This window comes from Lontra canadensis, unplaced genomic scaffold, assembly GCF_010015895.1.
Source record: "Lontra canadensis isolate GAN:19392208 unplaced genomic scaffold, GSC_riverotter_1.0 scaffold54, whole genome shotgun sequence".
Classification (NCBI taxonomy): domain Eukaryota; kingdom Metazoa; phylum Chordata; class Mammalia; order Carnivora; family Mustelidae; genus Lontra; species Lontra canadensis.
In genome coordinates this window covers 5417461-5439646 of record NW_022631048.1, presented here as the reverse complement: position 1 = coordinate 5439646, position 22186 = coordinate 5417461, and positions in this window count along the sequence as shown.

Here is a 22186-nt window from a genome sequence, read left to right as displayed (position 1 = left end):
GCTGGCGAGGACGGAGAAGCCTGAGTCAGGTAAAGGTTCCCAGAGGAGGCGGCGCAAGGACAGAACAATGAGCTGTCCTTAGTATTCCTGAGACTTGGCTACTACTGACTATTCCAAAGCCTCTAATTCTTTGTCCCCAGCAGCTTATCCTGTAAGTGGCAAGTATGAAACCTGAGCCTTGATAGGGCCCTGAAACGGTGTGGATTTCCTAAGAAGTTAGAAAATGAACGAGGGGCTTGCTGGAAGTGACAGCTGGTGAAATTGCCCTTAAGGTCTACTTTGCATTCCTTTCTTTTGATAAGTACACGTTTTTATTACAACATAATGATCTGTTTGTATGTCCTTGCCTAGGGCTGTAAAACCTTACCGAAAAGAAATCCTTGCCCCATCGGGCATACCTTTTTGTACTACGAAAGACGCGTTCAGATAGGATTTTTAAAAGGTAATCTATTTTTGTAACTTTTTTGAGGACGATTATCCTCTCATGTAGCACTGAACTTTGTATGTTTTTAGGAAAACTCATTTTTCTACGAAAGGTTCGAAAGACAAATAGAATCAAAATTCAAAACTGAAATCTTTGTTTAAAGGGATTTAATCCAAGCAGGGGAAGTCTGTCTGTCTTATAAAAAGGGCACAGCCTCATCGTAGAGCCAAGCTGGGTCATGGTCCTAATAAAGAAGAGAAGAGCACTTTTTGTATTTGTGAAACGAGAGAAGGTAAAAAGCACACGTGACGTGGCCTCAGTCTTGCTCTGAAGCGGGTTCTGTCAAGTCGGCAGCCGTGTTGGAGGGAAAGAATGTCTCACTGTGAACACAGATCCTGTCAGTGTAAAGAAAAGCAATAATATAGCACTTTGCTGGCTTATATATACTAATCTGACTTTGATACAAATTATTTTTATATTTACAGTTGCTATGCATTTACCAATAGACTAGAAATGCCTGCAGAGCCCTAATCACGGTCAGCATGTTTTGGTAACTTGGTAACTCAGTATGTTGATGAAGCCCACGTTTCCCAGGCCCGTGCATGATGCTCCCCCCACCGCCCCCCTTCTCCAAGCCCAGAAAGGGTGTTCTCAGCCCTGGCTGCACAGTGAAATCCCCCGGGGAGCTTCTGAAACCAGTGAGGCCCCGCTGGACCTCTGACTCATTAAATGCAAATCTTTATGGGTGAAATCCAGGCATTTCTGCTCTGGAAAGCTCCTAGAGGTCATTCTCGTGCACAGCCATGGCTAAGAACCACCAGCCTAGGGTGGCTGGGCTTGCAGCAAATTCTGCTGGTGCAGGTACCTGGGGTTGGCTCCCAGGAGTGGAGACATGGTCACCTGGTGACCTTTCTTTCCCAGAGCCAGAGGAGACCCTGAGACATCAGTTACATTACAAAGGGGAGACATTAGAATGATTGTATAAGCAGTAGGATGGCTTTTATAAACAGGAGTCCGAGAAAAGGATTCTTGCTTTAAGAAACACTTTTCTATTTCCCTCATAAATTTTATCTGGGAAGATACCCGAAGTGATTTGTACTATTTTCTCTCCCATGTTTAACTGTACAATCACGGTGTGACCTCCGAGGTCACAGGTCTGTCCTGTTGGATTTGCCCACAGAAGTGCCACAAATCCCCACCTATCACCTAGCAGATAAAACTGCAAGGAAAATAGGTGCATTTATTATTTCTTCAACCCTTTTGACCTGATTTGGCTACAAAATAACCTTACAGTGTATAACACCATCTTTTGGAAATGAAGAGATCCTACAGATCTGATGGCTGATAATCAGAGGTGACCATGTAAACAGGCTAACAACAGACAGCAGTAACTTCATTTTTGAAATGAGCAAGCAAGAGCTTGATAGCTTCTATGTATGGTACGTCTTAACATTGTAAAGTTTTGCTGTGATGAAAGCAATATTTGTACAGATGAAAAGCAAGACTCTCTTTTCTGTGGTTTACACTGTTGATCAGAACATGTTGATTGTATATAAAAAATTAGATGTATATTATTCATTGCTCTACTTATTACCTTATAAATCATATTGTATCCTTTGTTAACAATGCAGCGTTGACAATAATTGATAATCATATCTGACCTACTGTAGATGTTCTTCTTGATAACTTTTTAAATAAACTTTATTTTTAGAGCAATTTTAACTTCAAAAACTGAACAATTGAGCAGAAAGTACAGAGTTCCCATATCCTCCTTGCACCCCTCCAGCCTTTCCCACCATCATGTCTACACCCAAATGGCCTGGTAACTTTTTTTTTTTTTTTAAGATTTTATTTCTTTTTTATTTGAAAGAGAATGAGAAAGTGAGAGAATGAGTGGAGGGAGAGGCAGAGGGAAAAGCAGACCCCCTGCTGAGCAGGGAGCCCAATGTGGGACTCGATCCTAGGACCCTGGGATCATGACCTGAGCCAAAGGCAGACACTTAACCCACTGAGCCCCCCAGGCACCCGTCTGGTAGCTTTTTCAAATTTGGAGGTTTCCTGTGTGTGACTGGAACACTCCTCAGTGCCATGCTTTGTAGCCACGTGTGTTCTGACCCTGGTGTGTAGATACTGCCCAGGGAAGGAGAGTAATGCCCCCATCTCCCACCATTGCCTGACTTCCATTGTGGAGAAGCTCAGAGCCAAGAGGAGAGATTTTTCTACGGCAGGCACGAAAACAAACAGGAGTTTTGTTTTGATTCTGCTAACTGCTAGAAACCTGAGGAACTAAGAAGCACACCTTCGTGTGAGAGGGGCTGGGCTCTGAGGCTCACACCTCCCCACGGCCTGCCCTTCCAGGCTGGGGACCTGCCACTCCATGAGGCCTTCCTGTGGTGGGAATGCCGTAGCCTAGGCTTCGTGTAAGCCAGGAAAGTAACCATCAGCCCCAGAGGGAATTGTTCTGTGCAGGTTGAGGTAAAAGCCCTATAAAAACCGGTTCTCCGGTAAAGTACTTGAATGGGTTAGTGAATAAGTCATCCTCTTACCTGTTCAAACCCGAGTCAGAATCAGGAGCTCTAAACCCATCCCAACAACAGAGGAAATGCACACAGGTGATGAAGCAGGTGACACCACAGAATAGGAGAGGTCAGCTTCAGGAAATTGGGACCAGCACAGCAGCTGGACGGTAGGAGTGCGCAGGCAGGAAGCCGTGGGCCTGCACGTCTTAAGCTGGCTTTGGAGAGTGGAGCTAGCACCCAGAATCCGCCCCCCTGGCCTGGAAGAGTCCACAGGGCTTTAGGTTTCTTTGATTTCCGTGCTCTGACTCCAGAGAATAAAACTCACCCCCCCGCTCCCCCCAATTCTTTCCCGGGACCAGCTGCTCAGTGCACAATGCTCCACCTTGTTTCTGTTACACAGGAGGACTGAGAGCAGGAAATCGGCCTCTGCCGGCTCACAGCCGCCCCTGCTGCTCAGTGTCCACGCTCATCATCTCCAGGGAGATTACAGCCTTGTTTTTGCGTTGTTTATTCTGAAGATCATCAAGCGCCTACATGCAGAGGGCTGGGAGCACATCGCAATCCACACTGAAGCAGGACTCCAGGCTAACGAGGTCCTTGAAGCGTAAGCCAGTTGGGAGCTTCTCAGTGTCCCCGTGGGGGCCCAGGCTTCGCCGGCTTCCTGGCCTCCTGAACCCCCACACCCTGGCATGGTCAGGTGCCTTGGGAAGGAATAAGCCTCTTAGAGCCCCAAGCCTTCGATTAGGGGGTTTTGTCCCATATAGAGAAAGACGAGTGTCAGCAAACGAGGCAGACAAGGAGTATTATGGGGCACTGGCTGCCTCGAGCCTAAAGCGTCACCCACCAAGGGAAGGCCATGGCCATCCAACAGGAGCATCCTCACCTCAGGGCAAACTCACTAACAGCACTGTCTCCACCACCCCCCAGTATCCCGCTCCCCATAATTCCAGCCAAAGCTCAAGGCAGATGGAGTTTCAGCCTGAAGAGATTTTACTCTGGGCCAATAATCTCGTGAAAGTAATTATAACTGTCTGGCCTCCACATCCAGAAAGGACATTTAAAAACTTGAATAGGAAAGCCCTAAGATCACATCTGATCTCAGCCCTAGTTTCAAAAATTGTAAACAAAATATGGCAAAGATCCTACGAGCACACAATTGTGGTTTCTAAATGAAACCTTGAAGCAGCCTCCCCCTCTGCTCCCCATCAGTCACACTGAGAGTCCTGAGAGATACAGATCATGGGAGGACTACCACATCTATACTCCGATGTGCTTCTACAAGTTCTGCCTTGAATCCCCTTCTCCCTGCCTGGGACACTGAACTAGAAAAACTGGATTCTAGGGTCTACAAGAAACAAAGATATATCCTCTACCTCATTCTTTTTTTTTTTAAGATTTTATTTATTTATTTGTGTGAGAGAGAGAGCACACGAGAGTGAAAGGGCACAAGCAGAGCGAGCAGCGGAGGGAGAAGCAGACTCCCCGCTGAGCAGGAAGCTTAATGTGGGTCTCGATCCCAGGACCCCGGGATCATGACCCAAGCTGAAGGCAGATGCTTAACTGACTGAGATACCGGGGCGTCCCATCCTTTACCCAATTCTTGAAGGCAAATCCAAGCAAAGAGCATTCCTCAGCCTCAATCTGTCACGTGTGTAGTCTGGAACAAGACTACCGGAGGACCTGGCATGCCCACCACTCTGTTTTCCCCCAGGGCTCAATCCTGCACCATGTAGGTCACTCCAGGGCCACTCCTTGGCATGGAGGTCTACACAGGTGAAGATGCTGAGCAAGCTTCCAGTCTAGGGGCACTTGGGCAAGAAGTCCCTAGAATCCCAGTACCTGAGTAAGTGCAGGAGGGGGAGGGCAGCCTACGGGTGGGTGCTTCCTGCCCAGGAAAGGATACAGTCCATGGATTGGGTGGGGGTGAGGGAACAGACTGGGGAGATTGGGGAGCTCTACAAGCCAGGGTCCCCAACACCTGGGACCGAAGATGGTACTGCTCAAGCAAATGGGACCTGAAACTTTAATAGAAAATGGGAGGCCCAGAGTTTCTAGGAGCCTTAAGGCCAATTCAGTATCCTAAAGTGCATAATCCTTCCTTTCTTGAAACAGTGATCTTAAAAAATCTAGTGATGCTCTACCTAGGTGGAGAAGGTTGGAGAAGGAATAGCCATCTTCCCTTCTACTCCATAGAGAACTTGGGGGCCACTCCTTGCTGATTGTTTTTATTTCTAAAGAGTTTGCTTCTTTCCCCTTTTCTACTTCTCCAGAGCCCTCTTCTTTAATCCCTTTTTATTGTATAATTTAAAATCCTTTGAACTTGCAGTCCTAAGGGGGAAATACATAGCCATCCAAGCTTCACTCAAAAAAGTTGAAAAATGCCGAGTACACCAACTCTCTTTACACCTTAAGGAACTGGAAAATCAACAACAAACTAAGCCAACCCCATGCACAAGAAGGGAAATAATTGAGATTAGAGCAGAGATCAATGAATTAGAAACTAGAGATATAGTAGAACACATGAAACTAGAAGCTGGTTCTTTGAAATAATTAGTAAGACCAATAAACCACTTGCCAAACTAATCCAAAAGAAAAGAAAGAGGACCCAAATTAATAAAATTATGAATGAAAGGGGAGAGATCATGACCAACACCAAGGAAATAGAAATTACCATCAGAAATTATTATCAACAGTTATATGCCAGTAAGTTAAACAACATAGAAGAAATTGATGCATTCCTGGAAACCTATAAACTTCCAAGACTGAAACAGGAAGAAACTTACAACCAGAATAGACGAATATCTAGTAATGAGATTGAAGCAGTGATCAGAAACCTCCCAAAAAAGCAAAAACCCAGGACCTGACGGATTCCCTGGGGAATTCTACTAAACTTTCAAAGAAGAAATATTACCTATTCTCCTGAAGCTGTTTCAAAAATAGAAACAGAAGGAAAACTTCCAGACTCTTTTTTATGAAGCCAGCAATAGACCCCAGGCAAAGACCCCACCAAAAAAGGAGAATTTCAGATGAATATCCCTGATGAATATGAATGCCAAGATTCTCAACAAGATCCTAGCTAATAGGATCCAACAGTACATGAAAAAGATTATCCACCATGACCAGGTAGGATTTACCCCTGGGATGCAAGGATGGTTCAACATTCGCAAATCAATCAATGTGCTAGAACAAGTCAGTGAAGGAGAGAGAAGAACCACATGGTCCTCTCAATTGATACAGAAAAAGCATTTGACAAAATACAGCATCCATTCCTGATTAAAACTCCTCAAGGTATAGGAATAGAGGGAACATTCCTTGACGTCTTAAAATCGGTCTATGAAAAACCCACAGTGAATATCATCCTCAATGAGGAAAAGCTGACAGCCTTCCTTTTGAGATCAGGAACCCACTCTCATCACTACATCTCATCAGGATGCCCACTCTCATCACTGTTGTTCAACATAGTACTAGAACTCCTAGCAACAGCAATCAGACAACAAAAAGAAATAAAAGGTATTCAAATTGACAAAGAAGTCATCAAACTCTCTCTCTTCACAGATGACATGATACTTTATATGGAAAACCCAAAACACTCTACCCCTAAATTACTAGAACTCATACAGCAATTCAGTAATATGGCCAGATACAAAATCAATGCATAGAAATCAGTTGTTTTCTTATACATTAACAATGAAACTATAAAAAGGGAAATTAGAAAATTGATTCCATTTACTATAGAACCAAGAACCATAAGATACCTTGGAATAAGCCTAACCAAAGAGGTAAAGGATCTGTACTCGAGGAACTGCAGAATACTCATGAAAGAAATTGAAGACACAAAAAAATGGAAAAATATTCCATGCTCATGGATGAAAAGAATAAACATTTTTAAAATGTCTATACTGCCCAGAGCAATCTATACTTTCAAAGCCATCCCAATCAAAATCCCACTGGCATATTTCAAAGGACTGAAACAAACAATCCTAAAATTTGTATGGAACCAGAAAAGACCCCGAATTGCTAAGGAAATGTTGAAAAAGAAAAACAAAGGTGAGGGCATCATGTTGCCAGATTTCAAGCTTTACTACAAAGCTGTGATCACCAAGACAGTATGATACTGGCACAAAAACATACAGACCAGTGGAACAGAGTAGAGAGCCCAGATATGGACCCTCAACTCTAGGGTCAAATAATCTTCGACAAAGCAGGAAAAAATATACAGTGGAAAAAAGAGTGTCTCTTCAATAAATGGTTCTGGAAAAATTGGACAGCTATGTGTAGAAGAATGAAACTCGACCATTCTCTTATACCATACACAAAGATAAACTCAAAAAGGATGAAAGACCTCAACGTGAGACAGGAATCTTCCAAAATCCTAGAGGAGAACATAGGCAGTAACCTCTTCGACATCAGCCACAACAACTTCTTTCAAGACATGTCTCCAAAGGCAAAGGAAACAAAAGCAAAAAATGAACTTTTGGGACTTCATCAAGATCAAAAGCTTCTGCACAGCAAAGGAAACAGTCAACAAAACAAAGAGGCAACCCAGAGAATGGAAAAAGATATTCACAAATGACACTACAGACAAAGGGCTGATATCCAAGATCTATAAAGAACTCCCCAAACTCAACACCCAAAACACAGATAATCATGTCAAAAAATGGGCAGAAGACAAGAACAGTCACTTCTCTAAAAAAGACATACAAATGACTAACAGACACATGAAAAAGTGTTCATCATCATTAGCCATCAGGGAGATCAAAATCACATTCAGATATCACCTTACACCAGCTAGAATGGACAAAATTAACAGGACAGGGAAAAACAAGTGTTGGAGAGGATGTGGAGAAAGGGGAACCCTCTTACACTGTTGGTGGGAGTGCAAGTTGGTGCAGCCACTTTGGAAAACAGTGTGGGGATTCCTCAAAAAATTTAAAATAGAGCTACCCTATGACCCTGCAATTGCACTATTGGGTATTTACTCCAAAGATACAGATGTAGTAAAAAGAAGGGCCATCTGTACTCCAGCATTCATAGCAGCAATGGCCACAATCACCAAACTGTGGAAAGAGTCAAGACACCCTTCAACAGATGAATGGATAAAGAAGATATGGTCCATATATGCAATGGAATATTACGTAGCCATCAGAAAGGATGAATACCCAACTTTTGTATCAATAGGGACAGGACTAGAGATTATGCTGAATGAAATAAGTCAAGCAGAGAAAGTAAATTACCATATGGTTTTACTTACTTGTGGGGCATAAGGAATAACATGGAGGACATTAGGAGAAGGAAAGGAAAAATGAATTGGGGTAAATCAGAGGGGGAGATGAACCATGAGAGACTGTGGACTCTGTGAAACAAACTGAAGGGTTAGGTGGGGGGATGGGTGAGCCTGGTAGTGGGTATTAAGGAGGGCATGTATTGCTTGGAGCACTGGGTGTGGTGCATAAACAATGAATCTTGGAACACTGAAAAAATTTTTTAAAAAATTTTTAAATAAAAATAAGATAAAATTTCTTGAACTCTAACAGAAATAGGGAGATGAACCAACAAGGATATTTTAACCTATGACAACTTTTCTTGTGCTCTTACACTTGACTGACCAATTTCCACAAGGGCAAGCCTAAGTGAAATTGACCCAATACAGCACACAGGCTTTAACTGTCAAGGACAAAGGCATTTGGAGGGGAACACTGTTTCTCATATAGTCCAATAACATAAGATAACTTAAAATGGCAAATGTCCATCCCTAAAAAACTTCACTAGACCTAAAGAGTTTGGGAGTATTCTGGGGAACCTGAAAAGAATAGTTAAATTTTATACACTTAAAGTATTTCAGAACATAGAAGAAGATGGGGAAATTTCCCAATTCATTGTCCAAGGTTGGAATAGTACAAAAATCAAAGAAATACTATAAAAACACATTATGTCTTCATTCCTGGTGAATATCAATGTAGACCGAATGTGGCTCCCCTAAAATTCATATATTGAAGGCCTAACCCCCAATGAGTAGGGTCTTTGGGAGGTGATTAGGGTTCGAGGAGGTCGTAAAGCTGGATTAGCGTCCTTGTAAGAAAATAAAGAGACCAGGGGCACCTAGGTGGCTCAGTGGGTTAAGGGGCAGCCTTCAGCTTGGGTCATGATCCCAGGGTCCTGGGATTGAGCCCCGCATCGGGCTCTTTGCTCAGCAGGGAACCTGCTTCCCCCCCCCTCGCTCTGTCTGCCTCTCTGCCTACTATGTGATCTCTGTCTGTCAATTAAATAAATTAAATATTAAAAAAAAAAAAAGAAAGAAAATAAAGAGACCAGAGTTCCCTCACTCTCTTCCAGCCTGGAAGAAAGACCTCACCAGACCCAACCATGTTGACATCCTGATCTCAGACTCCCAGCTTCCACAACTGTGCGAAGTAAATGTGTGTTGTTTAAGCCACCCAGTCCATGGTATTTTGCTTTGGCAGCCTGAGCTAAGACAAATCTTCAAACAACTAGGCAAAGATGTATGAATGAGGATGTTCACCAAGACATTATTTGTAATAGGCGAAAAACAAAGTTTTTAAGGTCCATCAAAAGGGAAATTATCAAATAAATCATGGAACATGATAGTACAGAATTCTGTGCAGTTGTTAGAACAGAATAAATCTACGTACAGTAGCATGGAGGCATATTCTCATGATGTAGTTTTAAATGAAATAAAGCAAGATGCTGAATAATATTTCTGGTTTTTCAAAAACCTTCTGTTTGTGTATATACCTGCCATGTGAATGTGCACGTGCACACACATACATACACAGTCTGGAGGCCATCTGGAAATATTACCGTCTCCCCATTATGGCGGAGTCCTGTGGTGAGTGGGGAGCAAAACATCAACAATGAAGTGGCAAGGAGGGAATTTTACTTTTTATGTTCTATACTTCTGTGTTGTTTGGATTTTTATAATGAATAGATTATTACTTTAGCAATCATGTTGGGACAAAATTTAATGTATGTCATTATATTATCTTTCCCTTCCCTCCAGTCACAAGGAGACATTTAGCAATTTCTACTTTAGCATTCTCTTCTTCCTGATCTCTCTCCCCAACAAAAAGCCCGTGGCAGCACCTCCTGGGAAAGCCATCAATGGAAGGAGAACGCAGTCCTCGGGCACCGTGGGTGGCAGGGAGGATGTGGTGGGCAGAGAACACTGGGGACTGAGTGCATGGGTTCCTGTGATGACCAAGGATGGACACACAGCGTGGGATGACAGAATCCCTCTAGTGTGACAGTGCCTTTCTCAGCTCGGGCTGCCACATACACACACACAAAAAAACCACAACTTACACAAAAGACATGTATTTCTCACAGTTCTAGGGTCTGAGAAACCCAAGATCAAGGTGCTGGTTGATTTGCTCCTGGTGAGCATCCTCTTCCTAACTTGCAGAGAACAACCATCTCGCTGTGTCCTCACATGGCAGAGAAGTCAAGCCATCTGTTATCTCTTCTGATAGGGACGCTAATCCCATCCTGAGGACCCTGCTCTAGTGATCTCACCTAACTTGACCTCCTGAAAGCCATCTCCAAATGCCATCACATGGGGGGGAATTCCACATACAAATTTGGGAAGGACAACAGAGTCTGTAACAAAAGTCTTCTTTGTTTTAAGAGCAAGAGATTAGGGAACAACAGAGGCCTTCAGTGAGAGGACACATCTTCTCCAGTTTGAGGTCCAACTATAACCTGAAATTTCTGTTTGGATCTTGTATCCAGGTGTTGGCCATTCTAGATCAAAGTTCTAGTACAAAACATTTTAAAACTTAAGACATAAAACAATATTTTTTAAGTTTACTGGCTAGAGGCATCAGCCACAGAAAAATATGGAGGGTGTTTTGGGAGGCACCTGGGTGGTTCAGTCGGTTAAGCATCTGCCTGAATTCAGCTCAGGTCATAATCTCAGGGTTCTGGAATCAAGTCCCGAATCAGGCTTCCTGCTCAGCAGGGAGTCTGCTTCTCCCTCTCCCTCTCCCTCTGTGCTCTCCCTCTTTCTCTTTCTCTACCTCAAATAAATAAAATCTTTTTTAAAAAAACGATAAAATAAAAGGTGAGTTGGAGTTGGAGGAGGTTAGGAAGGCTTTCCTTAAATATATTCATTTTAAGCAGAGCACCCCAGAGCCAGCATCAACCCCATTCCACAAGAAATTAAACCCTGATGTTGCAGGAATCCATGGTATGTAAAAAGTACAGACCATAACACAAGAGATACAGATGTAGAGTATAATTTGATATAAAAGGAAAGAGAAGTGCATTTCAAATAAAGTCTCATTTGTACTTCTGGTAAGGACTTCTAGAGACAGCCTTGCCCAGCACACCTCCTCTTCTTGGCATGTGGGAATTGCACCTGTGAGGGGAATGGGCCGTATGATTTTTCTGACCATCAGGATAGGAAGGAAATGACTCCTGAACCTTCTAGCATGAAGCATGACACAGCAGTGTGGAACCTCCAGCACAGTCTACCCAGACCCCAGTGCGAGATGAAGTCCCCACGGAGATGGGCACAGGGAGCTCAGTTAAGGTTCTGTCATTACCCAGAGAGGTAACGTACTATGCCTTTGTGGGCTGTGTGGTCCTTCAGACCTGTTACGTGGTATCGTCCAATCCCATCACTCCGCCACCTCAGTGCCATCCTACTCCTACAGTCTCTTATTTTCAGCCCCAAACCTGAGGCTGTTGAGTTGGAGGGTCTACAAAGGACAACTTCTGTTTTCCAAAAATAGTCTTAAATGCCCACGTTCTTTTTTAGCATTTTCTACAATACTCATGTAGGAGATCACCCAGGCTGAAACTATTTGTTTAGATCTTACCACTAGGAAATTTCCATCCATCCATCATCCATCCCTTTTCTCAATAAATATTATTGAGCACCTACCATGTGCCATGCTCTCCTCCAGGAGCACACAGCTTATTTATTTGTTTATATATATAATTTTTTTGCTCCCCTTTTAAATATCTGGATTTAAAGGTACTAAGGAGTTCCCAGAACAGCCATATTGGATTCTTTAGGTGGTTCCTTTTTCTCATTTACTCATTTTGAGGGCCTCCAAAGCTTCATCAAGGAACTTTCCTTTAAGAAGCTCGTGACAGTTAAGCATCTGCCTCCAGATCAGGTCATGATCTGAGGGTTCTGGAACTGAGCCCTGCATCTGGGTCCATGCTTAGCAGGGAGTCTGCTTCTCCCTCTCGCTCTGCATCCAACCCCCCCACCCACCCTGGCCCCAGCTCATGCTCGCTCCCTCTCTCTCTCTCAAATAATAAATAAAATCTAAGAAAGAAGCTCATGACTTAAAAAAAAAAATCTGCCATACCAGGTCTCGTATTATCTAAGCCCAGACTTCCTTTCCCTCTTTATTGCAAACCCTAAGGAAGTAGAGACCTTACATCATTTCTCATGCAGACCCCCTAGATTAGCTCCCAGCCTACCTTCCTAACTCCAAAGATGAGTTTTTTAAATACATTGCGACACCACCACGCCAGGGTGATTTATCTGAAACCCACATCTGACCAGCGCGCTTACCTTCTTAACCCTCTTCACTGCCCACAAGAATGAAGTCGAAGCTCCTCCACATGACACCCAAAGCCCTCATGACCATCCCCGTCTCTCCACCCACAGCCCATCAGTCCCCTCGCTGCTCTGTTCAAGCACTGCTGAGGGGCTCCTGGGGCCCGGCACTCCAAACAGGATCACGGCATCTTTCTCTCTGAACGTACGGCTCCTCCCACCTTCCTGACCAAATCTAACTGGCACTTATCCAACAAGACTCCTCACACTATCTCCTCCAGGAAGCCCAGGCGGGGCTAGTCCTCCTTTCCAGGGCTTTCATAGAACACTGCAACTGTACCCTTACGTACCATATTAATACTGACAATCCTATGGTACGGAATTTTTCCTCCACTAGAAAAAGGCACTTTGGAATTAAGAATTGTTCCATAGTAATCATTGTTCTCTGGTGCCTGAGAACTTGAATCATTTCCAGTTCTGGTCCTTGAAAGTGCTCAGTAAAGGTTTGGTGAGCTGAACTAACACAGCCCCTCCTTCACTTAATAACCAATTTTTCACTGAGATCCAGAGAAGGGAGACACCCGCAGTGACTTTCGACTTGCTCCGTAAGATTAATTTCTCAGTAATCAAAGGGGTAATTCGCAGAATGGAATGACCAACAGAATTCTAGTTGAAATCTCTCTTCGTGAGATGTTCTGTATCACCCTCTCTTTCACGACCTGTATCAGGAACGCATCTGTTCCTTTCTTTCTTCCATACCGTTCCACATAAGCCTCCTCTTTCACCCAACTTCCGTCCTTTCATAAATGCTGCAATATTTGCGTACAGCCCTTACAGCTTCTATCCATGTAATACGTGTTTATGTGAATTCATCTTTCTTTTTGAAAAGCGAAATATTGCAGATGGTAATGCATTTGGGGTTTTTGGCTGGGGAGGGTTAGTTACCCTTTTTATAATTCTGCAGCTTGTTCTTCTGCCTCAGCAATAGGTTTTAGAAACCTCTCTCTATAATGACATAGGAAGTCAGCCTATTCTACCGAAATATTTCTACAGTTAGTGACCATAGCTTTTCTTTAAAAAAAAAGATTTTATTTATTTATTTGAGAGAGAGAGTACACACGTGAGCATGAGCAGAGAGAGGGGCAGAGGGACAAGAAGACTCCCTGCTGAGCAGGGAGCCCAACTCGGGGCTTGATCCCAGGACCCTGAGATCATGACCTGAGTCGAAATCAAGAGTTGGCCACTTAACCAACTGAGCCACCCAGACGCCCCACAGCTTTCTTTAAAAGCAGCTATCACCCTGTTGATAGAACTTTGGTAGTTTTTTTTTTTTTTTCAAGTCCTTTACTATTCATCATAAACAATTTTGTGATGAATTCCGTTTTGTATCCCCTCCTCTGTACCTCTGCAAGTTTCTCTCAGGGGTCCCGCAATAGGGAATCGCTTTGTCAAATGGTGGGATATTTTAAATAGATAGTATCAAGTTACTGGAAAAATATGAGGGACCCATTTCTTCACATCCTTGTCAATTCTTAATATTATCAAATTTTATAATTTGTGTCAATTCAATGGAGGTTAAATAGCTGGTTTTAGTTTCGCTTTCTTTGTTTTGGTTTTTTTGCACTTTCCTAGTGAAGATCAGCGTCTTTTTAATTTTTATATTTGCATATAAAATATGTTCTTTTAAATAAAACATGCAATATAAATAAATATAAAAGGAAAAATACAGGGATGCCTGGGTGGCTCAGTCAGTTAAGCGTCTGCCTTTGGGTCAGGTCATGATCCCAGTTTCCTGGAATCTAGTCCCACATCAGGCTCCTTGCTCAGCAGGGAGCCTGCTTCTCCCTCTGCCCGCTGTTGCCCCTGCTTGTTCTTTTCTTATTATATACACATTCAAATTTCATTTGTGACCTTTTTCTATTGGTAGGTCTATCTCCTTTTTATTGACTTAAGGAGTACATTATGTATCCTAGATTCTCACTTTTAATTTTCTAATCATGTACCTTATGTATTATAAATATTATCATTGGTGAAACATAATTTTAACACTTTTCACATCAAATTTATTTTATTCTTTGTGGTATTTGCTTTGTGCGTCTTGTTTTAGAAAGCTTTCCCTTCCCCCCAAGGACATAAAAATGTTTTCCCATGTTTCTGTCTGTCTCCAGGGTATTTTTAGTTTCAGCCTGAAGAGTTTCAGTGGAATATCTACCATATCTGGTGCTAGACCACACATCCTGCTGACAAGGTCGTTTCTTTTTTCCTGGACCCGCCACAGTTGGCACTTCCGGGCCTCGAGCCCCATCCCACCAGGTCTGCTGTCCTCACCAGCTGCTCACACCCACCCTCACAAGCTCCTAGTGCTCCCACAGTCCCAGCTCTTGGTGAGAGAAGTTGAGGGAAACATTCTCAGTGACACCACTGCTTTCAGTTTCCCAGTCCTGACTTCAGAGCTCCCTCAGGAAAGGAGACACTCCCTTGCCACCCACCGAGCTTTGAAACCAAGGAGCAACCCTGGGACTTAACTGATAGGAGGTTCATGCGATTCCTGGACCACCTTTACAAAGGCTAGTCTGGTGTTTCCTGGCAGAGTAATATGTACCTGCATAAAGTAGCAGGAAGGGGAGTACGGAGGGGATCTGAAAAATCTTGGCAAGATCTGTGACAGCCTGGACAATTTTTCCAAGAACTCTTGGATGCTGTTGGCCATGACAGTGGTGCTCAGCTGCCTCCATACTAAAGAATCAACCTGCGTGGCCATGCCTGTCTTTGTCCTAGGACCAGAAAAAAAAAAAAAAAAATCCCTCACACCCCCAAGTGCCTATGAATTTTGTTAGGAGCCCCCACTTCTCTGGAGCCATCAGGCTTCAGGCCACTGCACTTTTTCAACAGGAGAGAACTTCCTCTGTGTCAAGAACCTTCCCTTTTGTCAGAAAACAACCTAAATTCCAAGACTTCCAAAACTAAACAAAGAAGAATCTAATTTCCCTACTTATGGTAAGCCTGGAGGTGGCAATTCAAGGCTGACAGCCGCTCAAGGATGCCTTCGGGCACCATACTCTTTCTTCCTACTCAGATGTCCTTACTGCATTGGCTTTCATCATCATACAAGTTTGCAGGATGGCCGCTCTTCCTCCTGAAAATATAGAATGCCAGGCAAGGAGATGGGGAGAGGATAGAGAGGTAGAGAAGGATTTCCAAATGCCTTTTGCTCAGGAAATTTAGAAGATTGGTTGTATGGCATCTGTCAGAACCCTGACCAAGGGCTACAAGAGCACCAAAGCCCTTGTAGGGCAATCATGCTTCATTCATTTGGGCTACAGCAGGCGCTTGCCCTCCCAGGATCAAAGAATTTCAGCCAACCACCTAAACAATTGGGGTTTCTATAGCAGGCAATGAAAGGAAGGAAATGCTGTTGGGTAAGTAATAACCAGTGCACACAGCAAAGAGAAATTTGTGGGAAAACAGGACTATGGTATAGGATATAAATACTCCAGGGTTGTAATCAGATAGACTTCTATCAGATAGACCCAGAAACTCAGAGTTGTTATGGGGAGAGCCCAAGGTGGGATGGCATGTGTTTCTAGAATGTTGGGGATTCCAGGGCTGTTGGAATCCTATATTCTACCCAGCGTAAAGCAGAACCCTGGAAAGTTAACAGGGATAAGAAGAGCAGAGTTCAACCCATGGAAGAGGGGTTAGAAAAACTGGAAGAGGGTGTCTGGGCTCAGCTAAGTGGTTTGAAGAATGGGGTTCAACAGTAGCTTCAGGAGGAATCTCGGAAATGCCTGAGAAATAAAGGCACAGATGATTGTATGGCCCAGGCAAATGCAGCTAGCATTAAAGAGGAAAGCTCACACTTGGTAGACATACAATGACACAGAATTGCCTCCAGGTGTACCCTAGGAACGCCAAGAACAGGGGTTAAGCAGAAAGACCGAGTCTACCATAAAGCCACTGCTTAGAGTGAGGCTCTCATAGTCTACCGGTCCCTGCCCTTGATGGGAATGCCCAGGCCTATTAGAGCTGACCCCAGGTTCTTCATCTATGTTTATGGCTCTAGAGGAAAGATGGAAAAAACAAGCCTCCCTCCCTTTTATTCCCCATAACTCCCTTCTGATTCTCTTGACTTGGGTTTTGATTCTTATCAATTATGCCAGACTTGGGTACCCTCTGCTTTATTTATGCATCATTGCTCTCCATTTCATATAGGAGTACTCTATCCACTGAGTTAACCTGGGGCATAGAGAGACATGAGAGCCCTGCACACTCTTTATGCTTCAGGCCCCACACAACCAGAATCTGAAACCCTATGACCTTTTTTCCCCGACCCCTTTCCCACCTGGAATTGTAACTTTTTGCCTGGAAGCACAGCAGCCATCTTGCAGCCAAGAGGGATGTCAAGCATCTTAATGCATTTATTTTGTTACCTAAAGACTTTCTTTAAGGACTCTGTCATCTCTTGCATACAGCAGCTCAGTTTTTACTCTCTACTCCTAGTCTGCCAGCTTACTCCATCTAATGGAACATATGATGAGTAGCTATGATGATCATTTACAGAGCAAGAATCAGTGCAGCACTGTGGTACATGGTTTCATTTATTTTAGGATTCTTATTCCTAAACAATATAGAGTATCTTCTTGCTAGTAAATTACCTAATTATTGGAATAAGATGTCTTCCTTAATAAAGGCTGACAAGATTGTTGTGAAGTCAGAAGTTCTATCCAGAAGTTGGCTTAATATCTTACCCTTCCCCTGCTTTTTTGACTCACCACCCAATTTATAAACAAGGACATCACCAATTCTTGTGTCTCTCATCAAATTCCCCCTAAGGCCTTCTCAGATACAACCACCATTCTGAATTCTGTTAAATTATTCTCCTGCTTTAAAAATAAAAGTATTAAAAAAAATAAATTTAAAAAAAATAAAAGTTTTATCACAAATGAGTGCATTTCTAGACAATATATTATTTCATCCTGCTTGATTTCTAGCACTCTAAAAATGAATCCCCAGTTTAGGTGATCTCCTGGGGTTGCTTTTTCTAGGGTACATTATGTTGGTGAGACTCCTCAGGTTTTGTTAGACTGGAGGGAATTCATCTTCAGTGCTGTGGTTTCTTTCATATTCAGCAAGAGATGAGAATTACAGGCCCCGTTCCTCCTACTTTTAGCCTCAGCAGCATTTTGCCCTCCACAATGAATTTCGTGATGGCTCACCTCTTCATGTTGCAATGTTGGGGTATCTGGCCTGCCAGGCAGGTGAGGACTGCTGCACGTGTGAGGATTGCTAAGTGGGACCAGAACAACTTTTATAGTTCATAAATGCTGTCATCACTTCTCTGGCTTAGAGCAGTTCTTCAGAGAACAGAAACTGTCATGTAATTTCTCAAGAATGCATTTAGTGGGTTCTAAGATGACATTGTCACAACCTATACTGGTAAGAGTAGAGGTGACCCCATTTTTTTGCTCAGTGCCCCCAACACATATCTCATGAGAGTCACATTTCTCTTGGTCTTGAATGCATGCATATAATGTGAGCCTTAAATGGCTTTCCATAGGAGCTGAAGCAATAAAATTCAACCAGAAAACACGAGAGCAGCATTACAGGCACTGTGGGCACAAAGCTTCATCTGGAGCAGAAGCTACAACACCTGCTCCAGTCCTGAGTCACTAGCCGCTCACTGCATGCCTTTGAGTGGGCTTTCCTTCCTGACCTTGGTCTGTTCATCTCTGAAATGAGAGGACTGGGCCAAATGGTCATCACTAATGTCCCCTTCTGGCCCCACAATTCCACCATACCTTATCTCGGGAAGAAATTAAGACAGTAGAAGCCTTGGGGGATGAGCAAGATGGCAGAGGAGTAGGAGACCTAAATTTCATCTGGTCCCAGAATTCAGCTAATTATCAAACCATTCTGAACACCTACAAACTCAGCAGGAGATCGAAGAGAAGAGCAGCAATTCTGTGAACAGGAAAACGGCCACTTTCTGGAAGGTAGGACATGCAGAGACCGTGGGGGGAGGGGCCGGCTTCTGGCAAGTGAGAGAGCAGCGGGGCACAGAATCCGAACTTTTAGAAGTCTGCTCCACTGAGGGACGTCAAGCAGGGACCCCACAAGCGGGAGGTCTGGGAGACTCACCTTCCTCCCATGAGACAAGTGGAGAGGAGAGCAGCGCAGGAATCGGCTGGGTTTGGACACTCCAAACGGAGACGTGCACCAGAGATAGAAATGCCCAGTCACAGGCCAGGTGAGCTCAGAGCAGCCAGAGACCAGGGAGACAGGAGGGACTGCCGGCTTTTCTCTGAGAGCTCACCGGAGAGGAGGCCACGAGCTCCCAGCCAGAGACTGGGAGGCGCCATCTTCATTCCTGTCCTCAGAGCCCTACGGAAAGCGCTCAGGAAACAAAAGCTCCCAACGGCGAACCCGAGCAGATGACTTAGCCCAGCCCCGGGCAAGGGTGGGGCAATTCCGCCTCCGGGCAAAGACACTTGAGAATCATGACAACAGGCCCCTCCCCCAGAAGATCAGCAAGAACATCCAGCTGAGACCAAGTTTACTGATCAATGAGAACGGCAGACTCCAGTGCTCAGGGAACACAGCACACAGAATTCATGGCTTTTCCCCCATGATTCTTTAGTCTTTCAAAGTTCAATTTTTTAAAATTTTGTTATTTTATTCTTTTTCTGTTTTTTAAAATTTTTTCTTTTTCCTATTTTAACCTATTTTAACTATTTTATCTTATCAATACCTTTTTATTTGACAGAGATCACAAGTCGGCAGAGACGCAGGGCAGGGGGCGGTGGGGAAGCAGGCTCAACACTGAGCAGAGAGTCTGACGCAGGGCTTGATCCCAGGACCCTGAGATCAGGGTCTGAGCTGAAGGTGGAAGCTTAACCCACTGAGCCACCCAGGTACCCCTTTATCAATATTTTTAAAGATCTTTCTAATTTTCATTTTTATAGTCATGTTCTATCCCTCCATTGTATTTATCTTTATTTTTTGTATATATATAATTTTTTTCTTTCTTTAAAATTTTGAGATACAGTTTCTTCTAACAGATGAAAATATACACTAAATCTAGCATATGACTTTGTTCTAGTCTCCAGCCTGATCATATTATTTTTTTTCTTTTTCTGTTTTCAACCGACTGCTTATCTTATCAGTTCCTTTCTTAAAAATTTTTTAGTTTTCATCTGAAAGTCATATTCCATCCCTTTAACATGTTTACCCATATAGGTATATGTCTATATATATATATAACATATATATGTTATATATATGTAACATATATTTTTTTTTCTTTCTTTAAAATTTTGGGAGGCAGTTTTTTCTAAAAGACCAAACTACACCCAAAATCAAGTGTGTGGCTCTGTTCTATTCACCAACCTAATTATATAGATATGCACACACACATATATAATTATTTATATGTATTAAAATATATTTTATATAATGATATATAATATCTGTAGTATATATAATAATTATATATCAATATAGTATATAATATAATAACATATTAAATAATAAAATGATGTGAATTATGCTTATATACTATATTAGTGTGATAAAATGATATATTTAATATAAAATATATTTATAATAAAACAAAATTAATAAAAATATAAATATATTATTTCATATAAATATATAAATTGCATAATTATATATAAATGTGTAATAAATAAATATAAATATATATTTATGTATTTATAATAAATATTACATATTTACATATTACATATAATAAATATTACATATTTACATATATAATATGTTATATAATATATTATATATATTATATTACATATATTTTATATGTATATATATTTTTTGCCCCTTTCTTCTCCTCCCTGTCTCAGGTCTTTTTTTATTTGGTTAGTGTATATTTCTCTGGGGCCATTGTTATTCTTTTAGTATTTTGTTCTCTCATTCATTTGTTTTTCTCTGGACAAAATGACAAGGCAGAAAAAACTCACCTCAAAAAAAAGAACAAGAGGCAGAACCAACTGTTAGAGACCTAATCAATATAAACATTAGTAAGATGTCAGAACTACAGGTCAGAATGATGATTATAAAGATGCTACCTGGGCTTGAAAAAAACATAGAAGATACTAGAGAATCCCCTTCTGGAGAAATAAAATCCCTTTCTGGAGAAATATAAGAACTAAAATTTAAACAGTTGAAATAAAAAAAAAAACTATTAATGAGGTGCAATAAAAAATGGAGGCTCTTACTGCTAGGATAAATGAGGCAGAAGAGAGAATTAGTGATATAGAAGACCAAATGATGGAGAATAAAGAAGCTGAGCAAAAGAGAGACAAACAACTACTGGATCATGAGGAGAGAATTCAAGACATAAGTGATACCATAAGACAAAACAATATTAGAATAATTGGGATCCCAGAAGAAGAAGAAAGAGAGAAAGGGGCAGAGGTATATGGAAGCAAATTATAGCAGAGATTTTCCTTGATTTGGTGAAAGGAATAAGCACCAAAATCCAGGAGGCACAGAGAACCCCCCTCAAAATCAATAAAAATAGGTCCACACCCTGGCATCTAATATAAAACTTACAAGTCTCAGTGACAAAGAGAAAATCCTGAAAGCAGCTCAGGACAGGAGTTCTGTAACATACAACAGTAGAAATATTAGATTGGCAGCAGACCTATCCACAGAGACCTGGCAGGCCAGAAAGGACTGGCATGATATATTCAGAGCATTAAATGAGAAAAAAATGAAGCCAAGAATACTATATCCAACTAGGTTCTCATTGAAAATAGAAGGAGAGATAAAAATCTTCCAGGACAAACAAAAACTAGAAGATTTTGCAAAGATCAAACCAGCACTGCAAGAAATATTGAAAGGGTCCTCTAAGCAAAGAGAGCCTTAAAGTAACAGACCAGAAAGGACCAGAGACAATATACAGTAACAGTCACTTTACATGCAATACAATGGCACTAAATTCATATCTTTCAGTAGTTACCCTGAATGTAAATGGGCTAACTGCCCCAGTCAAAACACACAGGGTATCAGAATGGATAAAAAGTCAAGACCAGGGGTGCCTGGGTGGCTCAGTGGGTTAAAGCCTCTGCCTTCAGCTTAGGTCATGATCTCAGGGTCCTGGGATCGAGCCCCGCGTCAGGTTCTCTGCTCAGTGGGGAGCCTGCTTCCCTTCCTCTCTCTCTCTGCCTGCCTCTCTGCCTACTTGTGATCTCTGTCAAATAAATAAAATCTTAAAAAAAAAAAAAGTCAAGACCAATCAATATGCTGTCTAAAAGAAATTCATTTTAGATCCAAGGACACCTCCAGATTTAAAATGAGGCAGTGGATAGCAATGTACTGTGTTAATGGACATCCAAAGAAAGCTGGGGTGGCAATCCTCATATCATAGAAATTAGATTTTAAGCCAAAGATATGAAGATAAGAGATGAGGAAGGACATTATATCAGACTTAAAGGATCTGTCCAACAAGAAGATCTAACGATTTTAAATATCTATGCCCCTAACATGGGAGCAGCCAACTATATAAACCAATTAATAATAAAATCAAAGGAACACATCAACAATAATATAATAATAGTAGGGGACTGGGGCACCTGGGTGGCTCAGTGGGTTAAGCCTCTGCCTTCTGCTCAGATCATGATCTCAGAGTCCTGGGATCGAGCCCCACATTGGGCTCTCCTCAGCGGGGAGTCTCTCTCTCTCTCTCTC